This window comes from Aethalodelphis obliquidens, unplaced genomic scaffold, assembly GCF_003676395.1.
Source record: "Aethalodelphis obliquidens isolate GAN/ISIS:26980383/991018 unplaced genomic scaffold, ASM367639v1 scaffold1, whole genome shotgun sequence".
Lineage (NCBI taxonomy): Eukaryota > Metazoa > Chordata > Mammalia > Artiodactyla > Delphinidae > Aethalodelphis > Aethalodelphis obliquidens.
Window position 1 is genome coordinate 58,554,717 of NW_020837945.1, and position 18,212 is coordinate 58,572,928.

At 37.6% G+C, this 18,212-nt stretch overlaps 1 long non-coding RNA gene across 1 annotated transcript; it reads left to right on the forward strand.

Annotated features, from left to right (window-relative positions):
- The first annotated feature begins 3,694 nt into the window (after positions 1 to 3,694).
- Positions 3,695 to 17,981, forward strand: LOC113619744 (uncharacterized). Its single transcript, XR_003432520.1, has 3 exons — positions 3,695 to 3,854; positions 12,615 to 12,630; positions 17,968 to 17,981. It is a non-coding gene; the product is annotated as an uncharacterized LOC113619744 (long non-coding RNA).
- The last annotated feature ends 231 nt before the right edge of the window (positions 17,982 to 18,212 follow it).

The window sequence follows — 18,212 nt, forward strand, 5'->3', positions numbered from 1 at the left end:
TGGTGAGCTCCCCATACCACACGTAGCCCGAATTCATTGTAGGTATCTCTGGTGGTAGTGCTCTTCCTGGACCAGGCTCTTTGTCTAAATTCTTTTAGGCAGTTAAGGAGGAGGTGGGTAAAAAGAAAGAGTTCTTGAGCCTTTTGCTTTTTAAAAAAAATCTCCAATCCAAATAATTCTCAAGCTAAAGGGATAGTCTAGGGTGGCAAGTTTTGTTCCCCTACACCATATATAGGGAATCTGAGATAACAGCCAATGGTCTGCCATTTTGTGTGTGAAGAAAGTGGTGTGTGTGTGTGTGTGTGTGTGTGTATGTGTGAGAGAGAGAGTATGAAGGTGTCTTGACACACTGTTATAATAACCTTTCTCTTCCCTATTACTTTCAGGAAAAAATTAAAAATTTACTTTAAAGTCCCTCTCCTCAGTGGCCTCTCTACGTGTTGTACCACCTAGAGGTCAGAAGCAGGGAACCAGAGTTTTTCAGCATCATGGAGGAAAGAAAAAATGGACAAGGGAGTTAGCCAGTGAGTAGGGCAATTGTTGACTCCTCACCAGTATAAATTAAGTTATCCTAGACGTTGGGTAGGGCAGCTTGAGCAAACAGCCTGGACGCTGCCCCAAGGGTGGCTTAATTAGTTCCAGTGTTGAGCAAAGCCTTCTTTGCGTTCAGAGAGTCAACACCATAGGGGTGAGTGTTGGAAATCAACCTTCCATTATAATTTAAGAAAAGGCTGGGGATGGCTCCCTAACTTTCAACTTTGAGTTTTACTCAGGCCATTAGATGGAGAAGCTGAGCTGTGGAAGCGTTAGCTACTGATCATGAAAATTTCTTATGATTGTGTAAGGTAGCAGGAAGGAGCAGGACACGTATAATATGCACATTTATTGCTGTGAAAACAACTCTGGACTAAATAATCTACCTCTGCTCCACCAATGAAAGTCCAGAAATATACACACCCACACAAAGAAGCCAAAATAACAAATCTTTGAATCATACGTTCTCTGTCCTTCTTGGTGCTTACTCCAGTGCCTAATACATATGAGAAATTATATGAATTAAATTCTAAATAAAAGCCTGAATGTTTGTAAGCAGATGACTGTGAAATCAGAGGAAGGTTCAGTTGGAATCTTTAAATTAACTTTCCTATCCTTAGGCATTACTGTAAGAGAGTTAATTACTAATGCAAAGCCTGTTTTGCTATATCTCTAAGATCATAGGATAGTATAATCAGAATAATCATTTTTTGAGAGCTTTCTATAATCTACGTACTGCGTTAAATGTTTTAGGTATAATTTCTTATTAGTTCATGCAAGAATTCTATGGGATAAATACCATTTCCTCTGTATTATGGATGAGGACACTAGGCTTTACAGAAGTCAAGGGACTTGCTCAAGACACCCCAGTAGTAATCTAGGATATAAGTGCAAACAGGCCATGCAGTTTATTCATTTTCCTATTCAATGAGTACTTGTAGAAAGATGGCCTTGACTTTGAACTTAGGTCTGTATCACTGCAATGTGTCCAGAAAGGCTGAAACATATTTACATGTCTTGAGTGTGTCATGGCTTCCCAGTTCTTGTGTGGCTTTTGTCAACTAAAAAAAAACACAACAAAAAAAAAACACAACATGAGAGCTGTGAGTTTAGTTTTATTTGGAGATTTATTGAGGACTATAGCCTGGGGATAGCTCTGAGGAGCTGCTCTGGAGATGTAAGGAGGGAGGTCAGTACATATGTGATTTTTGGAGAAGGGGTACATGCAGTCAAGCACACATCTCAGTAGAAGGTTGCTGCTAGTCACAAAGAACAGATATCTCTGTTAATGATTTTTCTAAGTACAGGAAGATACAAGAAATTAGGTTTATAAAATTTTCTCCTGAAAATATATGCCAATTTTCCCAGAGCACAGAGTGTCTCATTCCTTATCTCCACCCTGAGCTCCTTTCAGGGTGTGTTGAAAGTCAGCGACTGCAGTGGCTAATGACTCAATCCTTGTAGAACCAGATGGTGAGTGACATTTAGTTGGCACTTTCAACTTCAGACTGACTTCAGCTGCCAAGGCTGGTTAGAGGTCTTCTGGATAAGAGTGATTCTTTGAACTTTTTCAGTCTCAAAAAAACAGATGGTATAAATCAAGCCCTAGGTAGTCCTTTTTAGACTTTTGTGATTAGAGATGGGAGCTGGGAGAGCTATTTATGCTAAGGAAAATCATTTTGGAGCATTTTATGACAGGAAAAGAACTGGTTTATTCAAGAATTCTTGTAGAGTCAGGAATATAATGGCTTAGTTAAGACATCAACATTCTGCCTTCCCTGCAAAAAGTCTCAAAGAGAGGGTGAAGGCTGCATGATGGGATAATATTGAGAGGTCTTCCTGAGTATAATTTTCTAACTACTTACTTTTTGGTACATAATATGAGTTGATTAGGAATCCTGCCTAATGTCAAAGAGTTATGTGTTTGAAAACTATGACTGTTAATTGCTGATATTCCTCATTAAGGAGTATTTGCTTTTATTTTTTTTAATTGTATTGAAATATAGTTGATTTAAAGTGTTATGTTAATTTCTGTACAGCAAAGTGACTCAGTTATACACATATATATTCTTTTTCATATTCTTTTCCATTATGGTTTATCACAGGATATTGACTATATTTCCCTGTGCTATATAGTAAGACTTTGTTGTTTACCCATCCTATATATATAATAGTTTGCATCTGCTAATCCCAAATTCCCAATACTTCTCCCCTGCCCTGCAACCACAAGTCTGTCCTCTATGTCTGTGAGTCTGTTTCTGTTTCATAGATATGTTCATTTGTATCATATTTTACATTCCACATATAAGTGATATCACATGGTATTTGTCTTTCTCTTTCTGACTTACTTTGCTTAGTATCTCTAGGTCCATCCATGTTCTTCAAATGGCATTATTTCATGATTTTTAATGGCTGAGTAATATTCCATTACATATATACACCACATCTTCTTTATCCATTCATCTGTCGATGGACATTTAGGTTGTTTCCATGTCTTGGTTATTATAAATAGTGCTGTTATGAACATAGGGGTGCATATATTTTTTCAAATTGCAGTTTTGTATGGGTATATGCCCAAGAGTGGAGTTGCTGGATCATATGGCAATCCTATTTTTAGTTTTTTGAGGAGCCTCCATACTGTTCTCCATAGTGGCTGCACCAGTTTACATTCCCACCAACAGTGTAAGAGGGTTCTCTTTTCTCCACACTCTTTCCAACATTTATCATTTGTAGACTTTTTAATGATGGCCATTCTGATCAGTGTGAGATGGTACCTCATTGTAGTTTTGATTTCCATTTCTCTAATAATCAGCGATGAAGAGCATTTTTCATGTACCTCTTGGCCATCTGTATGTCTTCTCTGGAGAAATTTCTATTTAGGTCTTCTGCCCATTTTTTGATTGGATTGTTTGTGGTTTTTTTGTTATTGAATTGTGTGAGTTGTTTGTATATTTTGGAAATTAAGCCCTTATTGGTTGCATTATTTGCAAATATTTTCTCCCAGTTTGTAGGTTGTCTTTTCATTATTTTATGGTTTCCTTTGCTGTGCAAAAGCTTATAAGCTTGATTAGGTCCCATTCATTTATTTTTGCTTTTATTTCTATTGCCTTGGGAGACTGACCTAAGAAAACATTGGCATGATTTATGTCAGAGAATGTTTTGCCTATGGTCTCTTCTAGGAGTTTTATGGTGCCTTGTCTTATGTTTAAGCCTTTAAGCCATTTTGAGTTTATTTTTGTGCATGGTATGAGGGTGTGTTCTAGCTTCATTGACTTACATGAGGCTATCCAACTTTCCCAACACCACTTGTTAAAGAGACTGTCTTTTCTCCATTGTATATTATTGTTTCTTTTGTCAAAGATTAATTGTCCATAGGTGTGTGGTTTTATTTCTGGGCTCTCTATTCTGTTCCATTGATCTGTCTGTTTTTGTGCCAATACCACACAGTTTTGGTTACCGTAGCTTTGCAGTATGTCTGAAGTCTGGGAGGATTATGCCTCCTGCTTTGTTCTTTTTCCTCAGGATTTCTTTGGCAATTCTGGGTCTTTTATGGTTCCATATAAATTTTAAGATTATCTGTTCTAGTTCTGTAAAAAATGTCATGGGTAATCTGATAGGGATCACATTAAATCTGTAGATTGCTTTGGGTAGTATGGCCATTTTAACAATATTAATTCTCCTAATCCAGAAGCATGGAATATCTTTCCATTTCTTTGAATCATCTTCAGTCTCCTTTATTAATGTTTTGTAGTTCTCAGCATGTAAGTCTTTCACTTCCTTGGTGAGGTTTGTCCCTAAGTATTTAATTAATTTATTTATTTTGATGCAATTTTAAAAAGGATCGTTTGTTTATATAAGGAGTATTTGGTTTCAAAAAGTAGGTAGGAACAGATCTCCAATACCTCTCTAAGTGAGCTTTGTGGGAGGGATGTTAGCATATGACTTGCTGGGGGCAATACTAAAACAGAAGATTATTTTTAATGGTAAGGGAACTATTTGAAACAAAATGGGAATTTGTTCAGCTCACTGAGAGGGCTCCTACAATGTACCCAGGCAGGTGGATGGTACAGCACTCTTCCGTGTCATTTCTTGGACTACTGTTTCAGAATGAATGACCCTTGGGAAGAATATTCCTTCATCAGCAAAGTTTTCTGTTTTTAATTAGTAAGACTAACATAGACTATAGAAGGTTAAGTTATGTATCTGGAGGGAAAAAAAATAATACAAACTAGGTTTAAACACTGTAACAGTTAAAAGCTAAGTTAAAAATAAAGTTCCAAGGGTCGAAAGACCAAGTAAAGTCCTTATCTAAAAATATTAAAAGCAGACAATATTCTGGGCCTTGTAAGCAATTAAGTGGGCTTCCCCCGAGGAGTCAAATGGAAATGAGCTCTAAGCACCCTTCTCAGGCCAAAATCGGCATTACATTCTTTCTGGTGAAGGAGGAGTCCTGGGCACACAATTACCATACCCTGATGAGGAGGGTGGGTATACACCTTGCAAGGTGCTGCAATTATTTCATATCTCGGTGCCTTGTTCAGGCTTCTTTCCCCACGTGGAAATACCGTCAAGCACACGGACCTAGTCAGACACTGACAATGACTAATATTTTTTGAAATGTATCCTTCTCTTCTCCATTGGCTTAGATTTCCACCCCCTCCCCCCCACCAGAAAAAATCTAGAGAACTTAAAAAGTATTGTAAATTATTCTGAATGTATTTGGGCGATTTGAGTACCAGTGTCATCATGTCTAGCTGTGACTTTGAGCAATTCTCTGAATTCTTTAAGCTCCATTACTTTCTCTTTAAAATGGGATGATGATAGTACCTACCACCTAAAGTGTAGTGATGGCTCAAGCTGAAATGAGGGCAAGACCCTCAGAAGAGTGCCTGGTGCACACTAAGCTTGCTGTCAGTGATGGCTACTGGTGGAGAGCACTTCTTCCCTCTCCTGATTTCTGGTTCCAGATTGAGGGCTTCACTCTCCATTGCCTTAACACTCCTGGCCTGTCACCATACCTCCTCATTCATTCTGCTGAGGTGCAGTGACTTATCAGGTTAATGAATTTGGAAGCAGAGTCTGAATGTTCTTTGTCCAGTCCCTTCTTCCTGATTCCTTTTGGGGGTGAACTTACCCTTAGAAATCTTATTTTCTACTGTTCTCAGCTATGCAGTAAGCTTAATGGTAAATGTCTAAAGTGGTAAATCTGTCCAAATCTGGGAGTCAAAAGGCAACCATGTATTCCATGTCAGCTCAGTCACTAATAAAGGTGTGTGTGTTGGTGTGGGGAGAGTGGGATGTGTGTGTTTTAGGTTCTAAATGCCTTAATCCTCCGTCTTAATTTTCACTTGGTTCGGAACTCAGGAGAGGAAGGGTACTCATTAATAAGATCTCTCAGATATTATGCTAAATGAAATAAGTCAGACAGAGAAGGACAAATACATATCACTTACATTTGGAATCTAAAAATTGAAACAAACTAGTGACTATAACAAAAAGGAAACAGACTCACAGGTAGAGAGAACAAAGTAGTAGTTATCAGTGGGGAGGGGGAGAGGGGCAATATAGGGATAGGGGATTAAGAGGTACAAACTGTTATGTGTAAAATAAATCTGCTACAAGGATATATTGTACAATACAGGGAATATATCCAATATTTTATAATAACTAAAAATGAAGTATAACCTTAAAAATTGTGAATCTCTATGTTGTACACCTGTAACTTGTATAGTATTGTACATCAACTACATCTCAGTAATAAAAAATAATGTCCCTTCAGACATTAAAAGAGCTGTCATGTAACTATCACTGGAAAAGAACTGGTTGAGTTTAGTTTTGGAGAGAAGTGATAGCAGTTTGATTTGACTTTCCCAACAGCAACAAACCAAACTGTCTTCTCCACAACCACATTTTGTGAATGGAGTCTCTACACTTGGCTTCTGAAAACTGTGCCTCCCACCAGTTGTAGCAAGAAAAAAGTTTGGAATAACATTTCCCAACCCCTGGGTGGAAGCATGATCTTAAAGACATATATTTAAATTTTTATAAATTCTTCAGATACTTATTTAAGACTTACCATACTGGAGGTATATATGGTAAAATAGCTAATCACAGGCTTGTTTTCAACTCTCTGCTCTGCCTCTTACTAGCTGGGAGGTTTTTGGCAAATTGCTCACACTCACTCTTTCAATTTACTCATTTGTAAATTGGAAATAATAGTACCTACCTTACGTGGTTGTTGTGAAGATTATGTAAGTTCATAACTGTACAGCATTTGTCATATACCAGCATACAGAAAGCACACAATATCTATTCACTGTTAAGATTATCCTTTAAAATTATGTGCTGGGTGTTGTGGTCACTATTGTAAATATAATGATGAACAAAACGGACACTGGCAGTTTCGCTTAGGACTGAGTTACATGGTTCAGTCTAAATCAATTTCCATGCTTTGCTATTTTAATTCACTGAGTGCTTCCAAGATGAGTGAAGTGCAATGAATGAAAAAAATCAATACTTGGTTCAAGAGCAACATTTAAAATACATTTTAATAGCATTTAATTTTCATAAAGTGAAGCAAACCATTTTTGCTTTAAGAGTAATATGCAAATTATTGAAGCGGCATAAGCTTATTTTCTGGCTCTAAAACTAAAACTCACTCTAAAATTTCTGGGGTGTTTTACATATTTTAAATAATAGATATTTTAAATCAAGGAAATTTTGCAAAAAAGTATTTTAAACGGAACAGTTGCAAGGTCCAAACTTCTTTCCTCGTGACACCAAGAACATTTGCACAGGATCGAACTCGAAGTTGCTCCCTCTTGAGGTAGGGAAATGCATTTCAAAAACAGGAGGCATCTCATGACAGCAGTACTAATGCATGTGTCAGTCTTCAAAACAGCCTTGTCAACCATTTCTAAAAAAACGGAAAGGAAAGAAAACAAAGGCAAAAGAACTTTGGAATCTTTCAACATTGACCCACAACCTGGGATAGGATGTATTGGAGGGTCATTTTCATTCTCACAAGAAACATCTGGTCATTATTGATGAGGCCAAGGAAGGAAGTTGAGCAAGGAAGTGCGAATCATTCATCCTCATAAAGGGGTGGCAGCGTGATTTAAACTGGGAGTCTGAATCCAAGTAGCCCTTGGCGTCTGCCGAACCGGACAGGGGTATTTTATGCATTGTCAGGAGGAGGGTTTTCCATTGTGGAAATAACTTCACTGGAGTCATTTCTGAGTCACTCACTGAGTTTCAGCTCTGGCTATTACCACTCCATTTCCTAACACTATGGATTGCTGAGTGTAAACGGTGGTAAAAAAGAAAAGACAACTTTAAAGTAATTTATATTTGAATAATGCTTGATAGTTTTACAATCATATTTTTCGTTATAAGGGTAATAAAACTGCATAAAATAAAAAAGGTAAATAAGACCATCCCTACTCTCACCTTTCCACTTAATTACATCATTTGGATTTATCTTTTCTGGCCTTGTTTTATGCTAAACAAGGTATAAGTACAGTTTCGCCTTCAGCTTTTATATTTTACATTGGACGACTCAACCAGTCTTTTTCATGGTTTTATGATAGTCCGTGTATAGATGTTCTGCAGTGAAATTATATACTTTCTCATTGTTGAACACTTAGGCTCTTTTAAATTTTTTGCTCCTAGAAATAGTAGTGTACTAGACATGTTGTACATATGTCTACTTGAATACTTCGGATTTCTCTCTTTGGATTGATTTTTACTCTCTTAGGATTTCAATTTTCAGACTGATTTTTTCAAAAAACACTGAGCCCAAGTGTGTAAGCATTTTTATGACTTTTGTTAACAAATTACTTTTACTTATCCACCAGCTAAATATGAGAAAACAAGTATCACTCTATTTTCAGTTATTTCAAAGGCAATAATTCTACCATTGAATAAAAATTGTTCATTTAAAAAAACAAATGTTAATACTTCATTGTTGTTTAGTTTTGCATTTTTTATTTTCTCTATATTCTGGGTATTGTCTTTTCCCTGAACTGGCTGTTCATAAGTTTGCCTGTTGGAATCATAGTGTTTTCCTCATCATTTTGTATAAATTTTTCCCATGTGTTGCAAATAATTCTTGCAAACACCTTTTCGATGGTGTATTGTTAGCTTTTAAATCTATTTTTAAATATGATCTTTGTCATAGGAAGTGGTATGCAAGAGCTAACGTTTTTTAAATGGAGATAAGATTTATCTGAAGGTCATTTTTAACCCAGTGATATTCTTAATGTAACATAGAGTCATATAAAGCACTTATGAACACATATTTCCCCAGAGATACCACATTTTGAATGGTCAACAGTCAGGCTGGTCTACTCATTTTTCCCCCAAAGTCTTGCTCTCTTGTGTCTTCTATTCTGAGCGTCCGCTTCATTTCTCTACAAAGGCTTTGTTTATGCTCAGTAGCTACTTTTCCTCTTTTGAATTCATTTAGCTTCAGTTGACACTGTCCATGGTGTATCTCGTATTGTTATTTTAATTGCCTTCTGTGTGGTATGTTTTGTCTCCTTAACTAGAACATAAACTTTTGAACATGAAGTCATAGCTTATTGCCTGTTTACATCTTCCACAGTGCATGGCTGCCTGAAAAATGACCTGCCAAATAGGGAGCAACCAGTGTTGCATGTGAGACTAAATAGCAGAATATAGAGAGGGAACCACGAGACTACAAAGTTTTCAGAAATCCAGATAAAGGAATCTTATTTTAAAATTAATTTTCCAAATTAGAATTTAGAGCTAGTGCCATTAGAAGCATCTCTGGCTAGTGGAAGGTAGTATAATCATACTATCACACAAAGGCAAATAAACTGGCTTCCTTCTACATCTCTGGGGACAGGTGTGCTCCTGATCATGTTGGAGAAACTGAGGCAGCTTACCAGACTTTCATTTAGGCTTATTATAGGCATCCTCATAGAAGTTCTTATCCTCCGTGGTCTTAACAATTGATTCTGTAGGCTGTTGATTCTAAAAATGGAGATAGGAGTCAAAGTCTGAGACTGTTAATAAGGGGCAGATTTATAAAGCAGAGCTGGTGTCAGATCTGGTCTGTAGATCAGGGCACCTAGAACTGGGACTTCTGCCAGTGACAGCACTGTGTGGGGACCAAAACATTTTGTAAGGAGCCACTTTATGTTGTGTCAGCCTTTTTCATTATGTAAAGGTAAAGCTACAGTTCTGGGGTGGTAGTAGTAGGGCAAAGGTTTGAGGGGAGTAGGAAGGGAGCTGGCTCAGAAACATAGCCAAGATCTGACATCAGGGAGAAAAAAGAATTTACTACATAACACACTTTGTTGATCTCTGTATGTCTCAGTAGCTGATGTTTCTACCATTTAATGGACTGTCTCTCACTTTAACACTACTTCCTCTATGTTAGCAACCATCATGCAATCCTTTTCTTTAATTAAGGAAAAGCAGCATTTTGGGGCAAAGTGCACCGGGAGAGCACTAGCTTCCCTGGCTCTTCCCTCCATCCCCTCAAATATGCTATTAAGATGAATCCTACAGGCTTGTCAGCCTGCCAGGGCTAAGGAGAAAGATGGCTTAATCGGTAAGCTAGACGAAGCCATCTAATATTTTATCTTAAGTGTCTTACTCCTCTTTTTTTGTTTTTTAATTGTAATTTCCCTTTGTTATTTCCTAGTCTTCAGCAGCAACTGTGTTTGCGAGAATTAGAGGAGGTGACTGTGTCCATATTTTTTTTTTTAGAAAATTAATATGGGGAGAGCAAAAGAGGTTTGGAGACGTAGTTTACAATGTTAAGAAGGGGTTAACAAAGAATAATAGACATTCTGTGTATGTATTGCTTGTTATATGTCAAATACTATGCAGTGTACTTCCCATTTCTTTAATCCCCATGTGGTCGCACTATATGAAATAGGCATTGTTATTATCCCTGTTTTATAGACAGGGAAAAAGTGATGCTCAGGCAGGTTGAGAAACTTGTCCAAGGTCACATGGCTAATATATGATGGAACCAGGAGACAAACCAGAGAATTTCATGCTAGAGCCCATACTCTTAGCCCCAAAGCTATTGGGTCAGGGGTTCTAGGTAACAAGCAACAACCAGGGAAGGTTTGAGGAAAAGCTTCCCCAGGAAGACTCCAAAATACTTAGGGAGAAAGTGAACTTCCTGCTTTTATGCAGAATGAGAACATTTGTGTTAAAGAAGAGTATTGGCCTCTTGAAGATCTGAGAACTTGGACACATTTGAGTTTAAGATGGACATGAGAAAAACACCTTCAACGTCCCCCATGGAACCTATAATTAACTTTCATTCAACATACACTCATGAAGAGAGTTTCGGGGGAAAGGGAGCATGTGTTTTGAGTTTGATGCCTACTGCTAATACAGCAAATAGACTTAACTGATGTAAAACATTTTTAACAATCAAATATACAATTTTCTGATGTATTTGTAGTAGATATTTCTCAGATTCTGGGCATGATAATCAACATCTCCTGGAAAAATACAACCAGCTTGGAAAAGACAAGAATTAAAAATAAATTCTCCCTGAAACTAATATGTCAAATATGCCTCAATTGGGCTTTCCTGGTGGCGCAGTGGTTAAGAATCTGCCTGCCAATGCAGGAGACATGGGTTCGAGCCCTGGTCTGGGAAGATCCCACATGCCGCGGAACAAATAAGCTCGTGTGCCACAACTACTGAGCCTGCACTGTAGAGCCCATGTGCCATAACTACTGAGCCTGTGTGCCACAACTACTGAGCCTGTGTGCCTAAAGCCTGTGCTCCCAACAAGAGAAGCCACCACAATGAGAAACCTGCACACCACAACGAAGAGTAGCCCCCACTTGCTGCAACCAGACAAAAGCCCACGTGCAGCAATGAAGACCCAACACAGCCAAAAATAAAATAAATAAATTTTAAAAATATGCCTCAATTTTAAAAAATAAAATTTATTAAATAAATAAATAAACTCTCTACCCCACCTGGAACTCCCTAAAATCCAGTCTACAGGTAGGCTGGTGTAGATCTAGTGAGGTAGAGTCGTCCCTAGGTATTGGCAGGGGATTGGTCCCAGGACCACATTCCCTCTTCCCACAAGTATCAAAATCCATGGATGCTTAAGTCTCTTATATAAAGTGGCATAGTACAGTATGCGCCCAGTATCCATGGGTTCCGTGTTCTAGGATATGGAGGGCTGACTGTACTTTCACTCTATTTCTCAGTTTACCTGAGTACTTGTCTCTTCTTGAGGGTGTTCTTCATTTGTTCTGCTTGCAGCTGCTTCAAAAAAGACTGTGTTAGTTCAAGCACTGAAACAAAGGACTGTATCAAATAGTACGACTCTCAAAGTCAACCATGTTCAAGTCACTTACACCCAGGACATGTGATCTGAAATTGGTGGTAATTTTGACTGGTAGCAAGTGGGGTCACTTTTCAAAAAAGGGATTAAAAGTCCTCTATTATAAAGATTGTGTAACAATTGTGCAGAAGGTTTGGAAAGTAGAGAGACAAAATCATCTATTGTCCCACCATCCCCAAAATACTTTTATATTAATATCTATTGAGCATGCCAGGCCCATTGGTAAGCAATGGGGATACATAAGAAAACAAACGAGTTATGATCCGTGCCCTCTTGGAGCAGATGGGCCAGCAAAAAAAAATACAAAATGGGAAAATAGGATTGTGTGCATAGCGGGCTATGGGAGCACACAGGAGAGTGAAGTGTTGTGAATTTGGAATGTATCAGTGATGCTGAGATTTGAAGAATAAGAAGTTAGCTCCGTGGAATGGGGAGATGTGGGGAGAGGCATGTTTAGAAGTTCCAGGCAGAAGGAAAAGAAGGAATGTGCAAAAGTTCAGGAATGAGAAAACATGAGGTCTCCCAGATTATGTGAACGATTAGCTGTTTGGTATGGCTACGTTTTAGAGAGTGGGGAGGGGAGATGGCTGAAAAAAGAGAAGATGGTGAAGGTTTCAATACCATGTCCCATTTCTGCTTAATCTAAAGATGAGAGGAGACTCATGTGATGACAGTATTGTGTGTCCACATGGATTCAAAGGTATATAATTGTAACATAATAAAGATAAAATTTGTTTAATGTTAGCAACACAATGTTGTATCATTGGTATTTTTACTTGACATGTATCATTGGTCTTTTCCAAGTTACTACATGGGAAATTAATTGGTTAATGGTTATTTAGCATTTAATCATGTTGACTAATGTGTTAATTTAATTAACCATTCATTTATCATTAGCCATTTTGATAACTTCTACTTTTTATTTTTATAAATAATGCTCAATTACCCTTATCACATTTTTGATTTATTTCTTTACAATAAATGTCTAGAAATTATATTATTAATTGATTTTTTACTGAGGTATAATTGACATATATAAAAATTATATTATTTAGGCAAAGGATATAAAAACCTTTACGGCTTTTGGAATCTTGTGATAAATTTATTTCATCAACTAGTGCTGGTATCAAGGTAAGAATGTATATCAGATTCACAACATTTTTTTTGAGCATTAGGCATTATAATTCTTTAAAAATCTCACTAATTAAACAGAGCAATATTTAATTTCTGTTTCTATAAATGTTAGTAGTGTTGAACTTTTTTACATTTTGTTTTCAATGTAACTTTTCTTCCATGAATTGTCCTTTGCTGACCTCTTGATTGGTAATATTTTTATTGACACAGAATTTTAAAATTAATTTCTATATTTCTAAATTTAGAACTATGTCTCTTTCAGTGAAATGATAAATATTAAATTATATTACTATTTATTCAATAATTTAATTATTTACCAGTTAATTTTTAAACCTACCTCAAACTCATTTTCTAAATTTGAATCAATGACTTAATAGTATTTATTAAATAATCATTTATGTTCTGATTCAACTTTATTCATGCAAAATTTGTATGAATAGGCTTTATACTAAGGTTATTTATTGGGTCCCTGAACCAAGATGACAGAGTAGAAGGGCGTGCTCTCACTCCCTCTTGCGAGAACACCAGAATCACAACTAGCTGCTGGAAAATCATCGATAGGAAGACATTGGAACTCACCAAAAAAGATACCCCCACATCCAAAGACAAAGGAGAAGCCACAATGAGAGGGTAGGAGGGGCACAATCACAGTAAAATCAAATCCCATAACTGCTGGGTGGGTGACTCACAGACTGGAGAACACTTATACCACAGAAGTCCACCCACTGGAGTGAAGGTTTTGAGCCCCATGTCAAGCTTTCCAACCTTGGGGTCCGGCAACAGGAGGAGGAATTCCTACAGAATCACACTTTGAAGGCTAGTGGAATTTCATTGCAGGACTTCAACACGACTAGGGGAAACAGAAACTCCACACTTGGAGGGCACACACAAAGTAGTGTGCACATCGGGACCCAGGGGAAGGAGCAGTAACCTTAGAGGAGACTGAACCAGACCTACCTGCTAGTGTTGGAGGGTCTCCTGCAGAGGTGGGAGGTGGCTTCGTTTCACGTGGGGACAAGGACACTGGCAGCAGAAGCTCTGGGAAGTACTCCTTGGTGTGAGCCCTCCCAGAGTCCGCCATTAGCACCACCAAAGACCCCAGGTAGGCTTCAGTGTTGGGTTGCCTCAGGCCAAACAACCAACAGGGAGGGAACCCAGCCCCACCCATCAGCAGACAAGTGGATTAAAGTTTTACTGAGCTCTGCCCACCAGAGCAACAGTCAGCTCTATCCACCACCAGTCCCTCCCATCAGGAAATTTGCACAAGCCTCTTAGATAGGCTCATGCACCACAGGGCAGACAGCAGAAGCAAAAAGAACTACAATCCTGCAGCCTGCGAAACAAAAACCACATTCACAGAAAGATACACAAGATGAAAAGGCAGAGAGCTATGTACCAGATGAAGGAACAAGAGAAAACCCCAGAAAAACAACTAAATGAAGTAGAGATAGGCAACCTTCCAGAAAAAGAATTCAGAATAATCATAGTGAAGATGATCCAGGACCTCTGAAAAAGAATGGAGGCAAACATCAAGAAGATGCAAGAAATGTTTAACAAAGAGTTAGAAGAATTAAAGAACAAACAAACAGAGAAGAACAATGAAATAAATGAAATGAAAACTACACTAAAAGGAATCAATAGCGGAATAACTGAGGCAGAAGAACGGATAAGTGACCTGGAAGACAGAATGGTGGAATTCACTGTCGTGGAACAGGATAAAGAAAAAAGAATGGAAAGAAATGAAGACAGCTTAAGAGACCTCTGATGCAGCATTAAATGCAACAACATTCGCATTATAGGGGTCCCAGAAGGAGAAGAGACAGAGAAAGGACCCAAAAAAATATTTGAAGAGATTATAGTCGAAAACTTCCCTAACATGGGAAAGGAAATAGCCACCCAAGTCCAGGAAGCACAGAGATTTCCATACAGGATAAGCCCAAGGAGAAATATGCTGAGACACACAGTAATCAAATTGGAAAAAATCAAAGACAAAGAAAAGTTATTGAAAGCAACAAGAGAAAAATGACAAATAACATACAAGGTAACTCCAATAAGGTTAACAGCTGATTTCTCAGCAGAAACTCTACAAGCCAGAAGGGAGTGGCATGATATACTTAAAGTGATGAAAGGGAAGAACCTACAACCAAGATCACTATACCCAGCAAGGATCTCTTTCAGATTTGATGGAGAAATCAAAAGCTTTACAAAAAAGCAAAAACTAAGTGAATTCAGCACCACAAAATCAGCTCTAAAACAAATGCTAAAGGAACTTCTCTAAGTGGGAAACACAAGAGGAGAAAAGGACCCACAAAACAAACCCCAAACAATTAACAAAATGGTCATAGGAACATACATGTTGATAATTACCCTAAACATGAATGGATTAAATGCTCCAACCAAAAGACACAGGCTTCCTGAATGGATACAAAACCAAGACCCATCTATATGCTCTCTACAAGAGACACACTTCAGACCTAGGGACACATACAGACTGAAAGTGAGGGGATGGAAAAAGATTCCATGCATATGGAAATCAAAAGAAAGCTGGAGTAGCAATACACATATCAGATAAAATAGATTTTAAAATAAAGAATGTTACAAGAGACAATGAAGGACACTACATAATGATCAAGGGATCAATCCAAGAAGAAGATATAGCAATTATAAATATATATGCACCTAACATAGGAGCACCTCAGTACATAAGGCAACTGTTAACAGCTACAAAAGAGGAAATTGACAGTAACACAATAATAGTGGGGGACTTTAACACCTCACTTACACCAATGGACAGGTCATCCAAACAGAAAATTAATAAGGAAACACAAGCTTTACATCACACAATAGACCAGATAGATTTAATCGATATTTACAGAACATTCCATCGAAAAACAGCAGATTACACTTTCTTCTCAAGTGCTCATGGAATCTTCTCCAGGATAGATCATATCTTGGGTAACAAATCAAGCCTTGGTAAATTTAAGAAAATTGAAATCGTATCGAGTGTCTTTTATGACCACAACTCTATAAGACTAAATATCAATTACAGGGAAAGAAATGTAAAAAACAGAAACACATGATTAAATGAGGCTAAACAATATGTTACTAAATAACCAAGAGATCACTGAAGACATCAAAGAGGAAACCAAAAAATACCTAGAGACAAATGACAAAGAAAACACAATGATCCAAAACCTATGGGATGCAGCAAAAGCAGTTCTAAGAGGGAAGTTTATAGCTATACAAGCCTACCTGAAGAAACAAGAAAAATCTCAAATAAACAATCTAACCTTACACCTAAGGACCTAGAGAAAGAAGAACAAACAAAACCCAATGTTAGCAGAAGGAGAGAAATCATAAAGATCAGAGCAGAAATCAATGAAATAGAAACAAAGAAAACAACAGCAAAGATCAATAAAACTAAAAGCTGGTTCTTTGAGAAGATAAACAAAATTTGTAAACCATTAGCCCGACTCATCAAGAAAAAGAGGGAGAGGACTCAAATCAATAAAATTAGAAAGGAGAAGTTACAACAGACATTGCAGAAATATAAAGCATCCTAAGAGACTACTGCAAGCAACTCTATGCCAATAAAATGGACAACCTGGAAGAAATGGACAAATTTTTAGAAAGGTATAACCTTCCAAGACTGAACTAGGAAGAAATAGAAAATATGAACACAGCAATCACAAGTAATGAAATTGAAACTGTTATTAAAAATCTTCCAACAGGGCTTCCCTGGTGGCGCAGTGGTTGAGAGTCCGCCTGCCGATGCAGGGGACACGGGTTCGTGCTCTGGTCCGGGAGGATCCCACGTGCCGTGGAGCGGCTGGGCCCGTGAGCCATGGCCGCTGGGCCTGCGTGTCCGGAGCCTGTGCTCCGCAACAGGAGAGGCCACAACAGTGAGAGGCCCGCGTACCGCAAAAAAAAAAAAAAAAAAATCTTCCAACAAACAAAATTCCAGGACCAGATGGCTTCACAGGTGAATTCTATCAAACATTTAGACAAGAGCTAACACCCATCCTTCTCAACTCTTCCAAAAAATTGCAGCAGAAGAAACACTCCCAAACTCATTCTATGAGGCCACCATCACCCTGATACCAAAACCAGACAAAGATACTACAAAAAAAGAAAATTACAGACAAATATCACTGATGAATATAGATGCAACAATACTCAACAAAATACTAGCAAACAGAATACAACAACACATTAAAGGGACATACACCATGATCAAGTGGGATTTATCCCACGGATGCAAGGATTCTTCAATATATGCAAATCAATCAATGTGATACACCATATTAACAAATTGAAGAATAAAAACCATTTGATCATCTCAATAGATGCAAAAGAAGCTTTTGACAAAATTCAACACCAATTTATGATAAAAACTCTCCAGAAAGTGGGCATAGAGGGAACCTACCTCAACATAATAAAGGACATATACGACAAACCCACAGCAAACATCATTCTCAATGGCGAAATTCTGAAAGCATTTCCTCTAAGATCAGGAATAAGGCAAGGATGTCCACTCTCACCATTATTATTCAACATAGTTTTGGAAGTCTTAGCCACGGAAATCAGAGAAGAAAAAGAAATAAAATAATACAAGTTGGAAAAGAAGAAGTAAAACTGTCACTGTTTGCAGATGATATGACACTATACGTAGAGAATCCTAAAGATTCCACCAGAAATCTACTAGAGCTAATCAATGAATTTGGTAAAGTTGCAGGATACAAAATTAATGCACAGAAATCTCTTCCATTCCTATACACTAATGATGAAAATTTGAAAGAGAAACTAAGGAAACACTCCCATTTACCACTGCAACAAAAAGAATAAAATACTTAGGAGTAAACCTGCATAGGGAGACAAAAGACCTGTATGCAGAAAGGTATAAGACACTGATGAAAGAAATTAAAGATGATACCAACAGATAGAGAGATATACCGTGTTCTTGGATTGGAACAATCAATATTGGGAAGATGACTATACTACCCAAAGCAATTTACAAATTCAATGCAATCCCTATCAAATTACCAATGGCATTTTTTATAGAACTAGAACAAAAAATCTTAAAATTTGTATGGAGACACAAAAGACCCTGAATAGCCAAAGCCGTCTTGAGGAACAAAAATGTAGCTGGAGGAATCAGACTCCCTGACTTCAGACTATACTAGAAAGC